The sequence below is a fragment of the Vespa velutina genome, chromosome 3 (assembly GCF_912470025.1).
Source record: "Vespa velutina chromosome 3, iVesVel2.1, whole genome shotgun sequence".
Classification (NCBI taxonomy): domain Eukaryota; kingdom Metazoa; phylum Arthropoda; class Insecta; order Hymenoptera; family Vespidae; genus Vespa; species Vespa velutina.
In genome coordinates this window covers 7,563,401-7,577,631 of record NC_062190.1, presented here as the reverse complement: position 1 = coordinate 7,577,631, position 14,231 = coordinate 7,563,401, and positions in this window count along the sequence as shown.

Genomic DNA, 14,231 nt, shown 5'->3' with positions numbered 1-14,231 from the left:
CTCGATGGCGCCAGGTTTAACCTCCGTTCTTTATTTTTTATTTTTTATTTTTTTTTCATTCGATGTTTAGCTTTGTTTTCTGTTTTTTGTTTTCTTTTTTTTGTATACCATCAATCATCGCCGTCGTCATCGTCGTCATCGTCGTCGTCGTCGTCGTCGTCGTCGTCATCGTCGTCGTCGTCGTCGTCGTCGTCGGAGTCATCGTAACAATAAAAAAGATTATTCATTGATTTGTCATCTTCTTTTTTTGATCGATGTTTATCCTCGTTTTATTTTTATCAACATCAACATCATCACTAGTATCTGAATAGAAAAAAATTATTGATTAGTTCATTATCTAATTTTTTCTTCTTCAATATTTAGCTTCCTTTTTTACATACTTACGATATAATCATCATCATTATCATCATCATAATCATAATCATAATCATAATCATAATCATGAATGCCAAAAAAGTGATTGATTAATTTGTCATTTTTTTTTTTTTTTACTTCGATGTTTACTCTCTTCTTTTTTTTATACGATCAACATCATTATCACCATAATCATATACATGATTTTAAAAATTGTTGATTCAGTTCACTGTCTAATTTTTTTTCTTTCTTTTCTTTTTTTTTTCGTTTAAAAATCTAATCTCGTTTTTTTTTTTCTTATTATTATAATACGATCAGTTTTATTTATAATATGATCATCATCGTATCGTCATCATAATAATTGAAAAGAAATTATTGATTAATTCGTTGTCCTCTAAATTTTTTCTTTTTCTCTTATCTTTCTTTCTTTAGAAAGAGAGAGAGAGAGACAGAGAGAGAGAGAGAGAGAGAGAGAGAGAAAGAGAGAGAGAAAAAGGGAAAGAAGAAAATAGAGTTTGTATGTTTGAGATATTGTCTAACGTATAATAAATCTATAATGCGTTTAGGATAGGATATTATTAGGCAAAGAAGGAGCAAGTTGCAGTCACGAACGTTTAGGACAATGAGTAGTTGGCGAAGCATAGGTGAAAGCAACACCGATCATCTTCGAAAGCGAGTCGAACGTTAACTTAGAAAGAGAAAGAGAGAGAGAAAGAGCAAGAGAGAGAGAGAGAGAGAGAGAGAGAGAAAGACCAATACGAAGAGAGAATCTATGAGGTAAGAAACAATAGACAGCCAATTACTCCTTTGAAAGGTCCAATCTCTTCCGATTGGTTAGCTTGGAGACTTCCGAGATAATGTCTCTACCTGCTAATTGTATTCTCACTAATCTCGATTTTTCATTGGCAAAATAATCGTAGAAATTAAAGTATTCGAAAAATGTATTGAATTAATGGACGAATCGTTAAATACGTTATTTTGATTTTTAACTGATTTCTTTCAAAAGATCATTATTATTTTTCATCATTGAATACAATCGAATGTCATGATCATCGATCAGATTATTATTTAGATTTAATTGTGAATTTTCCAATGAAAATAATACAAACTGATTTGAGAATATGTAATACTATTTGACAATTAAAATAGAAATAAATAAATATTGATTTTCTAATGCATGTGTTTGTTAACACACAATTTAGATAAATTCATTAAAATATATATTATTTATAATTAACAAAATTTTTTAATATATTATACAATATATTATATATAATGATTTAATATATCATATTATTATAATATATATATATATATATCTTTATCTCTTTAATAAATTAGGAATAGAATTCTTGGCAAACTCTCTATATCTTTCATTCTCTTTTCATTAGGAAAGAAAAAAGAAAATAAGAATAAGAAAATACGAATATCTCGATCGTGCTTCTGGACCAGTGATAATTAGAAGTGATTATCTTACTACTAAGTAAGAACAACAACTTTCTACGATAGAACAATGGTCGACGATAAATAGTGGACCACCTATAATACTCTAGTTTATAACAGCAAAAGATTATTCTATGTTAAAAAGGGGAGGTTTTAAAATTACCCACTTCGGCTTTCGATCGTTTCGTCCTCCATCTTTTTATCTTTCTCTCTCTCTCTCTCTCTCTCTCTCTCTCTCTCTCTCTCTCTCTTTCTCTCTTTTTCTCTTTCTCTCCCTTTTTTATTCTATCTCTTTCTTTCTTCGCCATTCGACGATAAAAGATTTATTATCTAAATTTCTATGTGCTCTCACGTGGTGATCGTTAAATTAATACTTTCGAGAAGCAACGCTTTTCTAGATACCGCACGATACGATATCGATACATCTCGTTCGATCGAAATAATACACCTTCGCAGTCGATTTTCATGGAGCAATATTTTTTTTATCTCTTCTCTTTTCTCTTACGAAGATCTTCTGATCTGAACTTATGTATCATGGATTTCTCTCTCTCTCTCTTTTTCAATTTTTTTTTTTTTTTTTTTTTTTTTTTTTTTTTTTCCTATGCAATCTTAAAACCGGAAGAGCACTTTTGGAGATTAGTTTTTTTTTTCTTTTTTCATTTGAATTTTGATAATGCAAATGAAAAGAATTTTGCAGAAAAATTATATCCCCTTTTTTTAATGATCTTTCTCTCGTTTTTCTTTTCTTTTCTTTTTTTCTTTTTTTTTTTCCTTTTCTTTTTTTTATTTATTTTCATCTTTTATTTTTGACGAATATTACAATCAATATTACTCAATCTTACGGATGCCTTATGGATCTCACTCTTTTTCTCTCTCTTTTACATGTGATACAATATTAAATAGAAAATATTAAAGATTAGGTTTTAATTTTAGATTTCGATAATACAAATGAAAATGAAATTAATTTAAAAGAGATTCTTTTTCCTTTTATATTATTTTTGTTACTTTTTATTTTTTTCTTTTTTTGACTGTAAACATATCGATCTAAAAGATCGATTGTCAGGAATTTGTCTATTGAAATACGATTTTAAATAATTAACAAATTATCATAGATTAGTCTAAATTAATGTTAGATTTTGATGATCGAGATGAAATATTGTTGGAAAGATTACTACTCTCTCTCTTTCTTTCTCTCTCTCTCTCTCTCTCTCTCTCTCCCATTTCTTTTTCCTTTTTTTTTTTTTTTGACAAAGACTTCTCAAAAAATCTAAAACTATCATAGATTTATCTTTCTAAGATACAAAGTTTTCAATGTGAATATTATAGATTAGTTTATTTTTTTTTTCTTTTTTTTTTTTGCATTTACATTTTGATAATTTAGATGAAAAATTGTTTTACAGCTTGTTTCTTCTTTTCCCTTCTTTTTATTTTATTTTATTTTTTTTTTTTTTTTATAGCAAATGTCAAAAGTCGAATCGTGATGGTTTTAAATGTGAAAAAGAATGGGAATGAGAGAGAGAGCGCGCGCGCGAGAGAGAGAGAGAGAGTAAGAGAGAAAGAGAAAGGAAGAGAGAGAGATAGTTTGCCAGAATCCGAATATCGGCGCCAGTGTTTCTAATTTTACGATCACGAATACGAGTACTCGTTACGCATCGTCTCACAAGCTTCCCAGACATTTTGCTTTCCTCGGCCTTTCGAAAAGAGGAACAATATATAAAACTCTTCCTCTTCTTTTTCTCCTCTTCCTCCTTTTTTCATTGTTATCAATTTACATTAATACACCCCTTGTTACAATATATAAATATTTTGAGATAAGAAAATCATTTATATAAATGAAAACGAATAAAAATCGGGAGCTAAAGGAAAAAAATTAGTGTTTAGGTTTGAATAAAAAAAATTTTTTTTTTATTTATAAGTAATATATAAAAGTACGTAGGAACGTACATAAAAAAAAAAAAATATATATATATATATATAAGTGTACATATTTAAAAATTGTTAATATAAATTTAATAGATATAAATGTTAAATAAAAAAAAAAACAAAAAAAAAGATACTACTTTCACGGTTATTAATCAATAAATTATATTTTTGATATAATTAAATTTATTTTCTTTTTTTTTTCTTTTTTGTTTTTCTATTAATTTTAACACATTGCGGATCGATAATATTATTTCTATCTTTACTCAATGGGGTGAACTATGTTTTTAGTGAACAAATCGAAAAAAAGCTTTTATATAAATTTTAAAGCAAAGCTTTAAAATTAAATACCTATTGTATTTTGAAGTTATTCATTATTATATTCTTACAAGCTAATATATTTATGAAGTATGATACTTCGTAAAATACCATGTAATATGAAAGCTGTAATAAATAAAGCTTATGAAAGATTTATGAAAGGTAATAAGCAAAGGTTGGAAAATGTAACGCATTTTACTTCTCTTCTTCTCAATTTCATTACTTTTACATATTTTACAAACTTTAATAGGATATTTCTTTTTGTCTGAAGATGAAATTTGCACAGGAACGACAGGTTGTTTCATGTTACCTGACAATCTTTGCGGATGATCTTTCTCGGCAAACTCTCTATCTCGTACTTCTAACATTTAATGGATCAGGATTGCTGTATTTTGGATCTGCCGATTTATCTACAGATTATCTTTATTTTCAAGATATAACTATATCTCACTATCACTGTCAAGATTGCTTTCATCGCTATCACTGTCATCACCTCCTCTCTTCTTTCACTTTCAATCACGTCCTCACAATGATTAATGTCTTCACTTTCGCTTGAAGAAACGATAAAATTGTCGAAAAAATATATTCAGAATTTTATCATCGTTCTACATGAACGTTATTGGATATTATAAAATATCCAATTGATATAAAAATCAAATTAATTTTATTTTCTACTAAGACTAATTCATCTTTAATTTCATATAGAATTTATGATCTCAATGAGAATGCGTTTACATTGTTTGTTTCAATTTGTTAAATGACAACAAGAATTCTTGTGATTGGCCGGAAGCTCTAAAACAGAAAATATGAGAATTATCGTGATTCACTCATATTTTATTAAATCTAAAATAAATTTCTTTTATTTAATTATTTTTATATAATTACATTTTTTTTTATCTTTTTTTTTTCTTTTTTTTTTTTTTTTTTATTCAATTCTTTTAATACGATTAAATTCTTTTTCTTTTTCTTAGTTAATTATTTCAATATAATTAAAATAAAAGTTTGTATATAATACGATTGATTGAAGATTTTTTAAGATTCGTTTAAGATTGATGAGAAAATGGAAGAAAAAAAAGAAAGAGAGAAAAGAGGAACACTGTATTTTTATCATTTTTTTTTTTTCTGGTAGAGCTTTTTTATCGTTTTCGAAATAATTTTCCCGGATTATCAGTAAGTAACGTCGCATAGCTTTGTTCGATAAAACGTAAACACGAACTCTTATCACAGTTTAAAAATGCATATCACATTAGTCACTCGTTCGAGGTGAATAATTAATGTGTTAATTCTCTCGAAACGATATCAGATCGTCGTGATAATTATTTGGACAAATTGTGACGATGATTTAATTCTTTTTTTTGCGCAAGTTTTTAATTTTTCTCCTTTGTTTCAAAATTAATGGAGAATATAATCGTTAATTGTATAGTTCGTGTTTCAATAGCGTTTGTGCTTTTCCTGAAAACAAATACTTTTCATTTTGATGAAGTAAACGTTTATATTTAGTCATCTTTAATTATATACGTGTCTGCAAAACTGTTTAAATATATATATATATGTTTGTGCGTAAATGCGTATGTGCGTACGTGCATGCATACGTGTGTATGTATATATGTACATTAAACAAGCCAGGAAATATGTTTATTGCTTGAATGTTCAATATCGGTACATTGACATCAATTTTTCTTAGGTTATATCAATGAACATTTAAAAAAGAAAATAATATAAATAGTTTATTTACATATTCATTGATATTCTGAGCGAAATATTAATATTTTTTAATATCAATTTTTTTTTTTTCTTTAATATTGATGAATATTTAAAATAAAAATTAAAATATTGCAAAATAAAAATAAAAGGCAAAATAAAAATATTGATTGTTATCAATGTTTTCTAAATCATGTCCAACAAAAAAAAAAAAAAAAAAAAAAAAAAAAAAAGACAAAGCAAAACTATATCTATATAAAACAAAACAAAGATATTTAAGAATAAAATATTATCGCTCTTTATAATATCGGAGTTGACAATCGAAGAATGAATTTACAATCTTTCCTGACCGTCCACATGAACTTCAAAAAAGAAAAAGAAAAAAGTATTTTTTAAAATACCTTCGAAGTTAGACTTCCTGATTCCAGATGTCAGAGGGAAATAAATACCGAACACCAAAGGAAGACGATATCGAAGAGATCAAGAGAAAAAGATCTAGAGAGAAAGGTCTAAGGAAAGGTTCAAAGTTCTCCTAAAGAAGCAACGAAAGAAAGTACGCACAATGCTAGGAACTCTAACACGTGCACACGCAAACCTACGCACTGTTCGTTGTTGATCTGAAACTTAAAAAAAAATGAATTAAAAAGAAAAAAAAATAAACAAATATATACAAAATTAATAGGCAAAGAGAAGAAAAGAAATTTTTTTTCACTTTAGGCTAATTTAGAGAAAGAAATTTTATCATGAATTAACAAGAGTTTAATGTGCAGTAAAATAACTAAAAAAAAAAAAAAAAGAATAAAATTAATTAATTAACATGTAATAAAATAATTAAATATATAAATAAAATTTCATCATTATTCTGTTAAAATAATCGATCGATTTTTGTTTTTTTTTTCTACTACAGTATTAAACTCAAATGACAAAAATTAAATCGACGAAAAAAAAGAAAAACAATAAATATTTCGAATTGTAACGAATGTTTGAAAAAATAAGAGAAAAAAAAAAAAAAAAAAATAAAAAATACAATGACTCAAAACTCGAAACACCATGTTACAATTTTATCAACAAATTGATATAACCGATAAAAGTCATAGTGACAATATTTACAAATATATATATTACAAATACATTTCATTGATAATTTTCAATATACGTATCTTCGTTACACTTCGTATTAATATTATAAGAAATAGATCGAAGATCTTTTTTTCTTCTTTCTTTTATTTATTTATTTATATTTTTCTTTTCTTTCCTTTTTATACCTTACATTTGAAATTCTTATTTCTTCTTTCATCTTATTCAAAAAAAAAAATACAATACGTGCATCCATGATAGAGTGCCCAAAGGGTGTTGTTAAGATCGTTCGATGTCGAACGAACTTACGAACTTACGAACTTACGAACTTACGAATGAAAGAAACAAAGAGTTTATTCTTTTTCGAAAAGAGGAGTGACCCTAAAGGTGGACCTTAAGAACAACGATAAGGCAAACTCCATAACATAAGATCGATAAAATAAAAAAAGATTTTTCTCTTGGTATTGGATCTTGGCTTTAAGAGAATATGGTGATAGAAAGGTAGTAGTGGTAGAGAGATAGGTAGGTAGGTAGGTAGGTAGGTAGGTAGGTAGGTAGGTAGGTAGGTGGGTAGATAGGTAGGTAAGGTTTAGCTGGTAAACTGAAAAGAACCCGAAGGAACGTATCCAAAGCCGTATCCAAAGCTAAATACGAAAGACGAAGCGAAAGACACAACGATGAAGAGGAGTAGAACGAAGAAGAATATAGTTGGTCTTGAAAGGAATAGGATGGCCCTTAGGGAGTGCGAGAGAGCAGTCGGGAGTTATGCGCATGTATTAAATTTCAACTCTCGCCTAAGGCCAGACACGCTGTGGCGCTGGTTCCTGCCTTCCAACCTGAAAGGTGCAAGGTGCAGCGAATCGACCTACGACCTTGGCAGTCACGACTAAGAGAGTCCACCAGTTTGCACACATATGTATGTATCAAACTCTTACGTATTTTATACATATATATATATATATATATATATATATATATATTTATATACGTATATGTATGTATATATGTGTGTGTGTATGTGCGTATTTGTGCGTTCACCAGGATTACTGCTTTTCGACTTGTAAGCGCCCAGAGTCGACTTTATCGATGCGTTCGACTAAAATGCCATTGAGGTCGTACTTTAAGGTTACGCAAAATAACGCCTATACTAAATTCCATGTATTGTCGAAGGGAACACGCTATTCTATTCTTTCTTTCTTTCATTCTTTTTGAAATTGTACAGATTTCAAAAATTTCTTTTTTCTTTCAATTTCTTCTTTCTTTCTTTTTTTTTTTTTCCTTCCTTTCCCTTTTCGTTTAATTCCATAACAATTTCCTTTCTGTCCTTATTCGCACTCAATTATTTTTCTATCCCTTTGTTACTTAACGTAGATCTTTTGCCTTCTTTTCTTAACAATAATCAAAAATATCATCTAAGATATATCTAATCTCTAATCTCTTTAATCTCTAATCTTTTTCTCTCTCGGTATTACAAATTTGAAAATAACGAAATCCAAAAACAAAGTACAAGACAAAATAATAAAATATTAGATTTGATTAATAAAAGAAAAAGAAAATAAAAAAAAAGAAAAAACAATACATATATAAGTATGTCATAGAAAATTTTCACGATTATTCTTTCTAATGTCTATGAATTTTTAATTAAGATTAGAAGAGAATTATTCTACGATAATGTATCCAACAATGTAGACCATTTAAAAGGATACGTGTTAAACGTGTTTCGAAGAATTTCCTTTTTAAATGAACCTGTTCCCTTTTGAAAATAACAGTAATTCATTTGGATCGATAAAGGACTGATGAGTAAAAGATAGAAGGAGAAAGATAAAGAGAAAGAGAAAAATAAAGAAAGAGAGAGAGAGAGAAAGAAAACGAGTGAAAGAAAGAGAAAGAAAGAGAATGAGAATGAGAAAGGAAGAAAGAGACAGAAAGAGAAAGAGAAAAAGAGAGAGAAGACAACGAAGCATCGTTTTCACTGTCAAGTAGTCGGATATCACAGAATGAAAACGTTCGTTAACTTTCGCCATGCAGATAGCAGACGACTACAACGATTCTCTCCTTTCTATCTATATTTCCCTTTCTCACCCTCTTTTACCCTCTCTCTTTCTCTCTCTCTCTCTCTCTCTCTTTCTTTCTCTATCTATCTATCTATTTATCTCTCTCTCTCTAACCCTCTTTGTCTGTCAGTCTATCTCTCTATCTTTCTCTCCCTCTCTCTCTCTCTCTCTCTCTCTCTCTCCCTCTCTCTCTCTCTTTTACTCCTTTTCTAAAGTCGTTATCGTCCTTGTCGAAAGCGGCCTCTACGATCGTGATCGGCAGGTGGTCATTGTCGAGAACTAGCATGCACCACTCTGAATTTCTAATTGTAAAGCAACGTCATTAATTAAGAGAGAATTGGTACGGTATTCTCTTCTATTGCACGTGGTATTACCTATACCAGTAATAGTATTATACTAAGAATGTATATATGTATGTATGGTATATATGTATCTATGTATGTATGCATGTATGTATATATATATATATGTATGTATGTCTATAGATACTAGTTTTGCACTCTCCGAGGTCGATAGTCCAAACTCGTTTCCTCTCCATATTATCTTTTCTTATATAGTGAATACGAAGGACTCCTGCCTGTTGCTTCTGATACGATAAGATAGTACGGTCCCTGAAAGATAAGAACTCGTTTTATAAACCTAATCTTTCCTTTCGGTGGGACCTCTGTTTTATTTCTCATTCTAATATGAATGCGTAGGATACGATAATAAATGGGAATAAAGTGGGTAAATGTGCTTGTGTTTGCGTTTATGTTTGCACAAACGAGAATGTATGTGTTCATTTTTTTTTTTTTTTTTCTTTTTTTTTTTTTTTTTTTTTTTTTTGCAACTAAAATAGAATAAAGTAGGTAAATGTGTTAGTGCACGTGCGCGTTCTCACGAAAATGTATTATTTTCTTTGGAATTAGGCTTTATATAAATTGCAATTTTTTCTTTTGTTTGTTCGTTTGTTTGTTTGTTTGTTGGTTGGTTTTAACAGCATATGATAATGACTTGTTTTAATTTGATAATTTAATTACAGAAGATCGAATTTAACTCGTTCGTTTCTCGATACACACGTATCTTGCAAATTTCTATTTCAATTTCTAATTATTGTTCTAATTCTGTCTGTGATCACGTTTAGATTATATGCATTGTTAGTAAGGGTCTTCGTAAAAGATTAATTTACATAAAATTCTTAATTTTACAATATTACCTTATATTTTACATCCTATATCCTATTCTAATTCTCTAATGCTATGATCGAACAAACCATTATCTTCACATTCTTATTATCCTCATAGAATCTAATTCTCTTCATTTTGTAATTTTATACTTGAATGTTACACTATAGATTCTATATCCCATATCCTATTCTCTTTCTAATTCTAATTTCACGATCAAATTTCTATTGTTTATATTTGTTAACAAGAATCTTTATGAAGTATGCTTCTTTTTTTTTTTCTTTCTTTAATATACGTACTTTCAAAATTTAGCACAAATTTTTGGCACAACAATCGATATAACTAATTCTAATTCTAATTCCAATCATATGATTAATTTGTTATGGAGTTTGCTTTCCTTCGTTATTTTTTTTTTTTTTTCTTTTTTTTACCACGCAAAACTAAACCACAAATTCAATATTCAATGGCTACATTAAAATTTTAAATCAAATTCTAATTTTGATTCTAATTCTATGGTCAAGTTTAGATTGTCAACATTCGTAAGTAAAAATTTTTATAAATATTATTTTTTTTTTAATTTTATAATGTTCTACAATCTTATATTTTCTATCCCATATCCAATTCTAATTTTAATTCTAATTCTAATTCTAATTCTAATTCTAATTCTAATTCTAATTACAATTATTTGTAGATTGTTAGTAAGCATCTTCATAAAGTCTAATTCTCTTCATTTTGTAATTTTACCTTCGACTATATTCTAGATTCTATATCCCATATCCGATTCTCTTTCTAATTCTAATTCTATGATCAAATTCTTATTATCCATATTGTTAACGGGGATCTTCATAAAGGCTATACTTCTTTTCTTTAACTAAAATTAAAAATTAAGCTCCAATATTAAATATATCAAATTTTAATTCTAATTATAATTATACGATCAAATTTTTATCATTTAAATTATTAAAAAAGAAATCGTCATGAAGCATACTTTTTTTCATTTTTTAATATATCATGCAAAAATAAATTCAATAGACTCAATACAAAATTCTAAATTTAATTATACGATCAAATTTTCTTTATGTAAATTATTAATAATGATTCTCATGAAATCTATTTTTCTTCTTTTTTATTTTTTTAGTTTTATTTTTTCTTTTTTTTTTTTTTTGTTAATATATCCACCTTTCTTACAGTATTTGACAATCGATAAATGATCACAATCACAATCACGATTCTAAAACGTTCATTAAAATTATAAAACTAAATCAATAAAAATAGTGATAAATTTCGTGAATCGATTTAATTGTACGAATCTATCTATCTATCTATCTATATATATATATATATATATATAAAGAAAAGAAAGAAAAAAATAAAAAAAAAAGAAAACGAACAGAAGATCCATTTAAATGATATGTAATACAAAGTAAAAAAAGATAAGAAAGTAACTCTACTTACACGGTAGACGTTATTCCAGACGTTATTCCATTTTATTCGGTAAAAGAAAGATGAAAAAGAAGAAGAAAAAGAAAAAGAAAAAGAAAAGAAAGAAGAAAGAAGAAAAAGAAAAGGAAAGAAAAGAGAAAAAAAAGAAAAAAAGGGTTGAGTTGTCGCGTCTCTTAGCTCGACATTGTCCCCCACACGCGTGGTGACGCGTCACCGCGATAAATCGGCGTCGCAGCATCGTTTTATCGGTACACCCGGATCGTTTGTCTTCGAAGTTAGTCCGCGGAGGCGGGGTCCATGGCTCGAGGGTGTAAAAGAGCTGCAAAGGACGAGGTAATATGAGATTCAAGTACAGCCTACGAGAAATTCTCTAGCTAGCGGCTTAAACTCGTCCCCCCATCTCTCTCTTTCTCTTTCTCTTTCTCTCTTTCTCTGTCTGTCTCTTACTTTCTATCTCACTATATCTGACTATCTCTTTCTTTCTCTTACTATACGAGAGTTGTCCTGAGGCGCCTCGCATGGAAATCCTAAACCCAAGCGTATGCCTTTCAGCCCTTGTACCTGTCACCTCGTAATGTCGTTAACCAGAGCTCTCTTCGGCACGAAGACGCTGCTAGGATAAAAAGGACCTTCGATCCTTACCTTTCCTTCCTTCCTTCCTTCCTTCCTTCCTTCCTTCCTTTCTACCTTTCTTCCTTTCTTCCTTTCTTTTTGCTGTCCTTCCTACCTTCCTTCCTTCCTTCCTTCCTTCCTTCCTTCCTTCCTTCTTTCCTTCCTTTCTTCTTACTGTCCTTCCTATCTTCCTTCCTTTCTTCATTTCTTCCTTTTGCGTCCTTTATGCGAACATTTATGTTGGAAAAAGCACTGTCCGAAAGACTAAAGAATTTTTCAAAAAAATACGGCTTTTAACACCTTCTGATATTTGAGATCCATTATCGATTTTACTAATGTACAAATGTAATGTTACTTTTAATCCTTTTCATTTTTATATTATATTTCCTTTTCTTTTATTCTATCATATTTATTTGATTCGATTTTTCAGTTTTCTTTTAGTTTATTTTTTTCTTTTTTTTCTTTTTTCCTTTTTTTTTTTTTTTTTTTTTTTTTTTTTTTTTTTGTAATTTGCTCTTCTTTTCTCCACTTTATTTTATTCTTTACTCTTTCATTTTGTTGAACTTTTTTTTTTTGGACGTTTATGTCTTACGTTCTCTTTCGAAAAATTTTTTTTATAAATAGTATGACATATATAAAATTTCGATAAAAATATTATATATCGAATCGAGTCGAGTATTTATTTTTATTTTTATTTTTATATTTATTTTTATTTTTATTTTTATTTTTATTTTCGTTCTTCTTTTTTCAATTTTGTATACAAAGTGAGATGCATCGTTTTTATGAGAATACTTTACTTATAGATATAAGATGGTGAGTTTGTTTTTTTCTTTTTTCTTTTTCTTTTTTTCTTTTTTTTTTTTTTCAATAATTATTTACAATTAATATTAAAATTAATTTCGTTACACAGAATCGTTTCTATGATAAGATATCATATATAGGATAGTATCATTTTTTGTTAATAATTTTTCGAAATATTAACGTGTTAAGATTTTAATCGCTCATATATAAATTTTTTTTTTATTTTTTTTTTATTTTTTTTTTTTTAATTTTTATTATACGACCTATAACACGATTGAATAAATCGCATACGAGAATACTGTAATTACGATTGACATAGATTAGACGTAAATTTTGTCGTTAAGGATAAATTAGAAATAAAAAAAATTAGGACTCATTGCTTATTTGATAACAAAATTAATCCTTTTTCTTTTCAATTTATAATTTATATTTTTCTTTATAATTTGTATACTTATAATTTATATTTTCTTTGGAGGAAGAGTACGTAGGTGTGAAGAGGCGGGGGGGGAGGCGGGGTAGAACAATATCTCGAAACAATTCGATTTTCGTAAATCTTATAAATATCTATGAAAACGGAAAAAAAAAATCTCTATTATCTCATCGTTCAGTTCTTTTTCTTTTTTTTGTTTTCCTTTATCGATGAATCATTCTCAATAATCGTCATCGGAATAGAATGCATGCACGCACGTTAGTGTAAGGGAGATGAAGATAAACGTATTTTATTTTTGTATCGCGGCTGAGAAACACGTGTTGCATTTGAAACCTTGGCCCGAATCCTTCTAGTTATTCGGCCAATCAGCTGTCCGTTAATATCCGATAACATCATGACGAGACAACGGAGTAAATTATAATTTTGGCTTCGTTAGTGCGCAATGTGTAAAAAAAAAAAAAAAAAAAAAAGAAAAAATAGAATAAAAAGATATTTCATTTCTCGTCTAATTCGAAAAGTAATATAATTAATTGTACGAAAAACAATTGGGAAAAAACGAAATGGTGGAAGTTGAAAAGAAATTATTTTCTTTTTTTTTTTTTTTTTTTTTTTGGAGTAAATTTAAAACAAATAACGATTTATTTTCAATATCAATTATAATCACAATAATTAATTAATCTTTATTGATCTGATAAGTCATAATACTTTCAATGTAAAGACTCGTTGCTCCTGATAACAATTAATTGTTAGCTCACTTTGTTGAGAAAAAAAAAAAAAAAACGTGGACAAAAATCTTTTCGTTATAATAGTCGCCCAACGAAAAAAAAAAAAATAAAAAATAAATAAAAGAAAAAAATAAAAAAAAAAAAAAAGGGAAAAGAAAAAGCGATAAATAATTGATAAATAACATTGAAA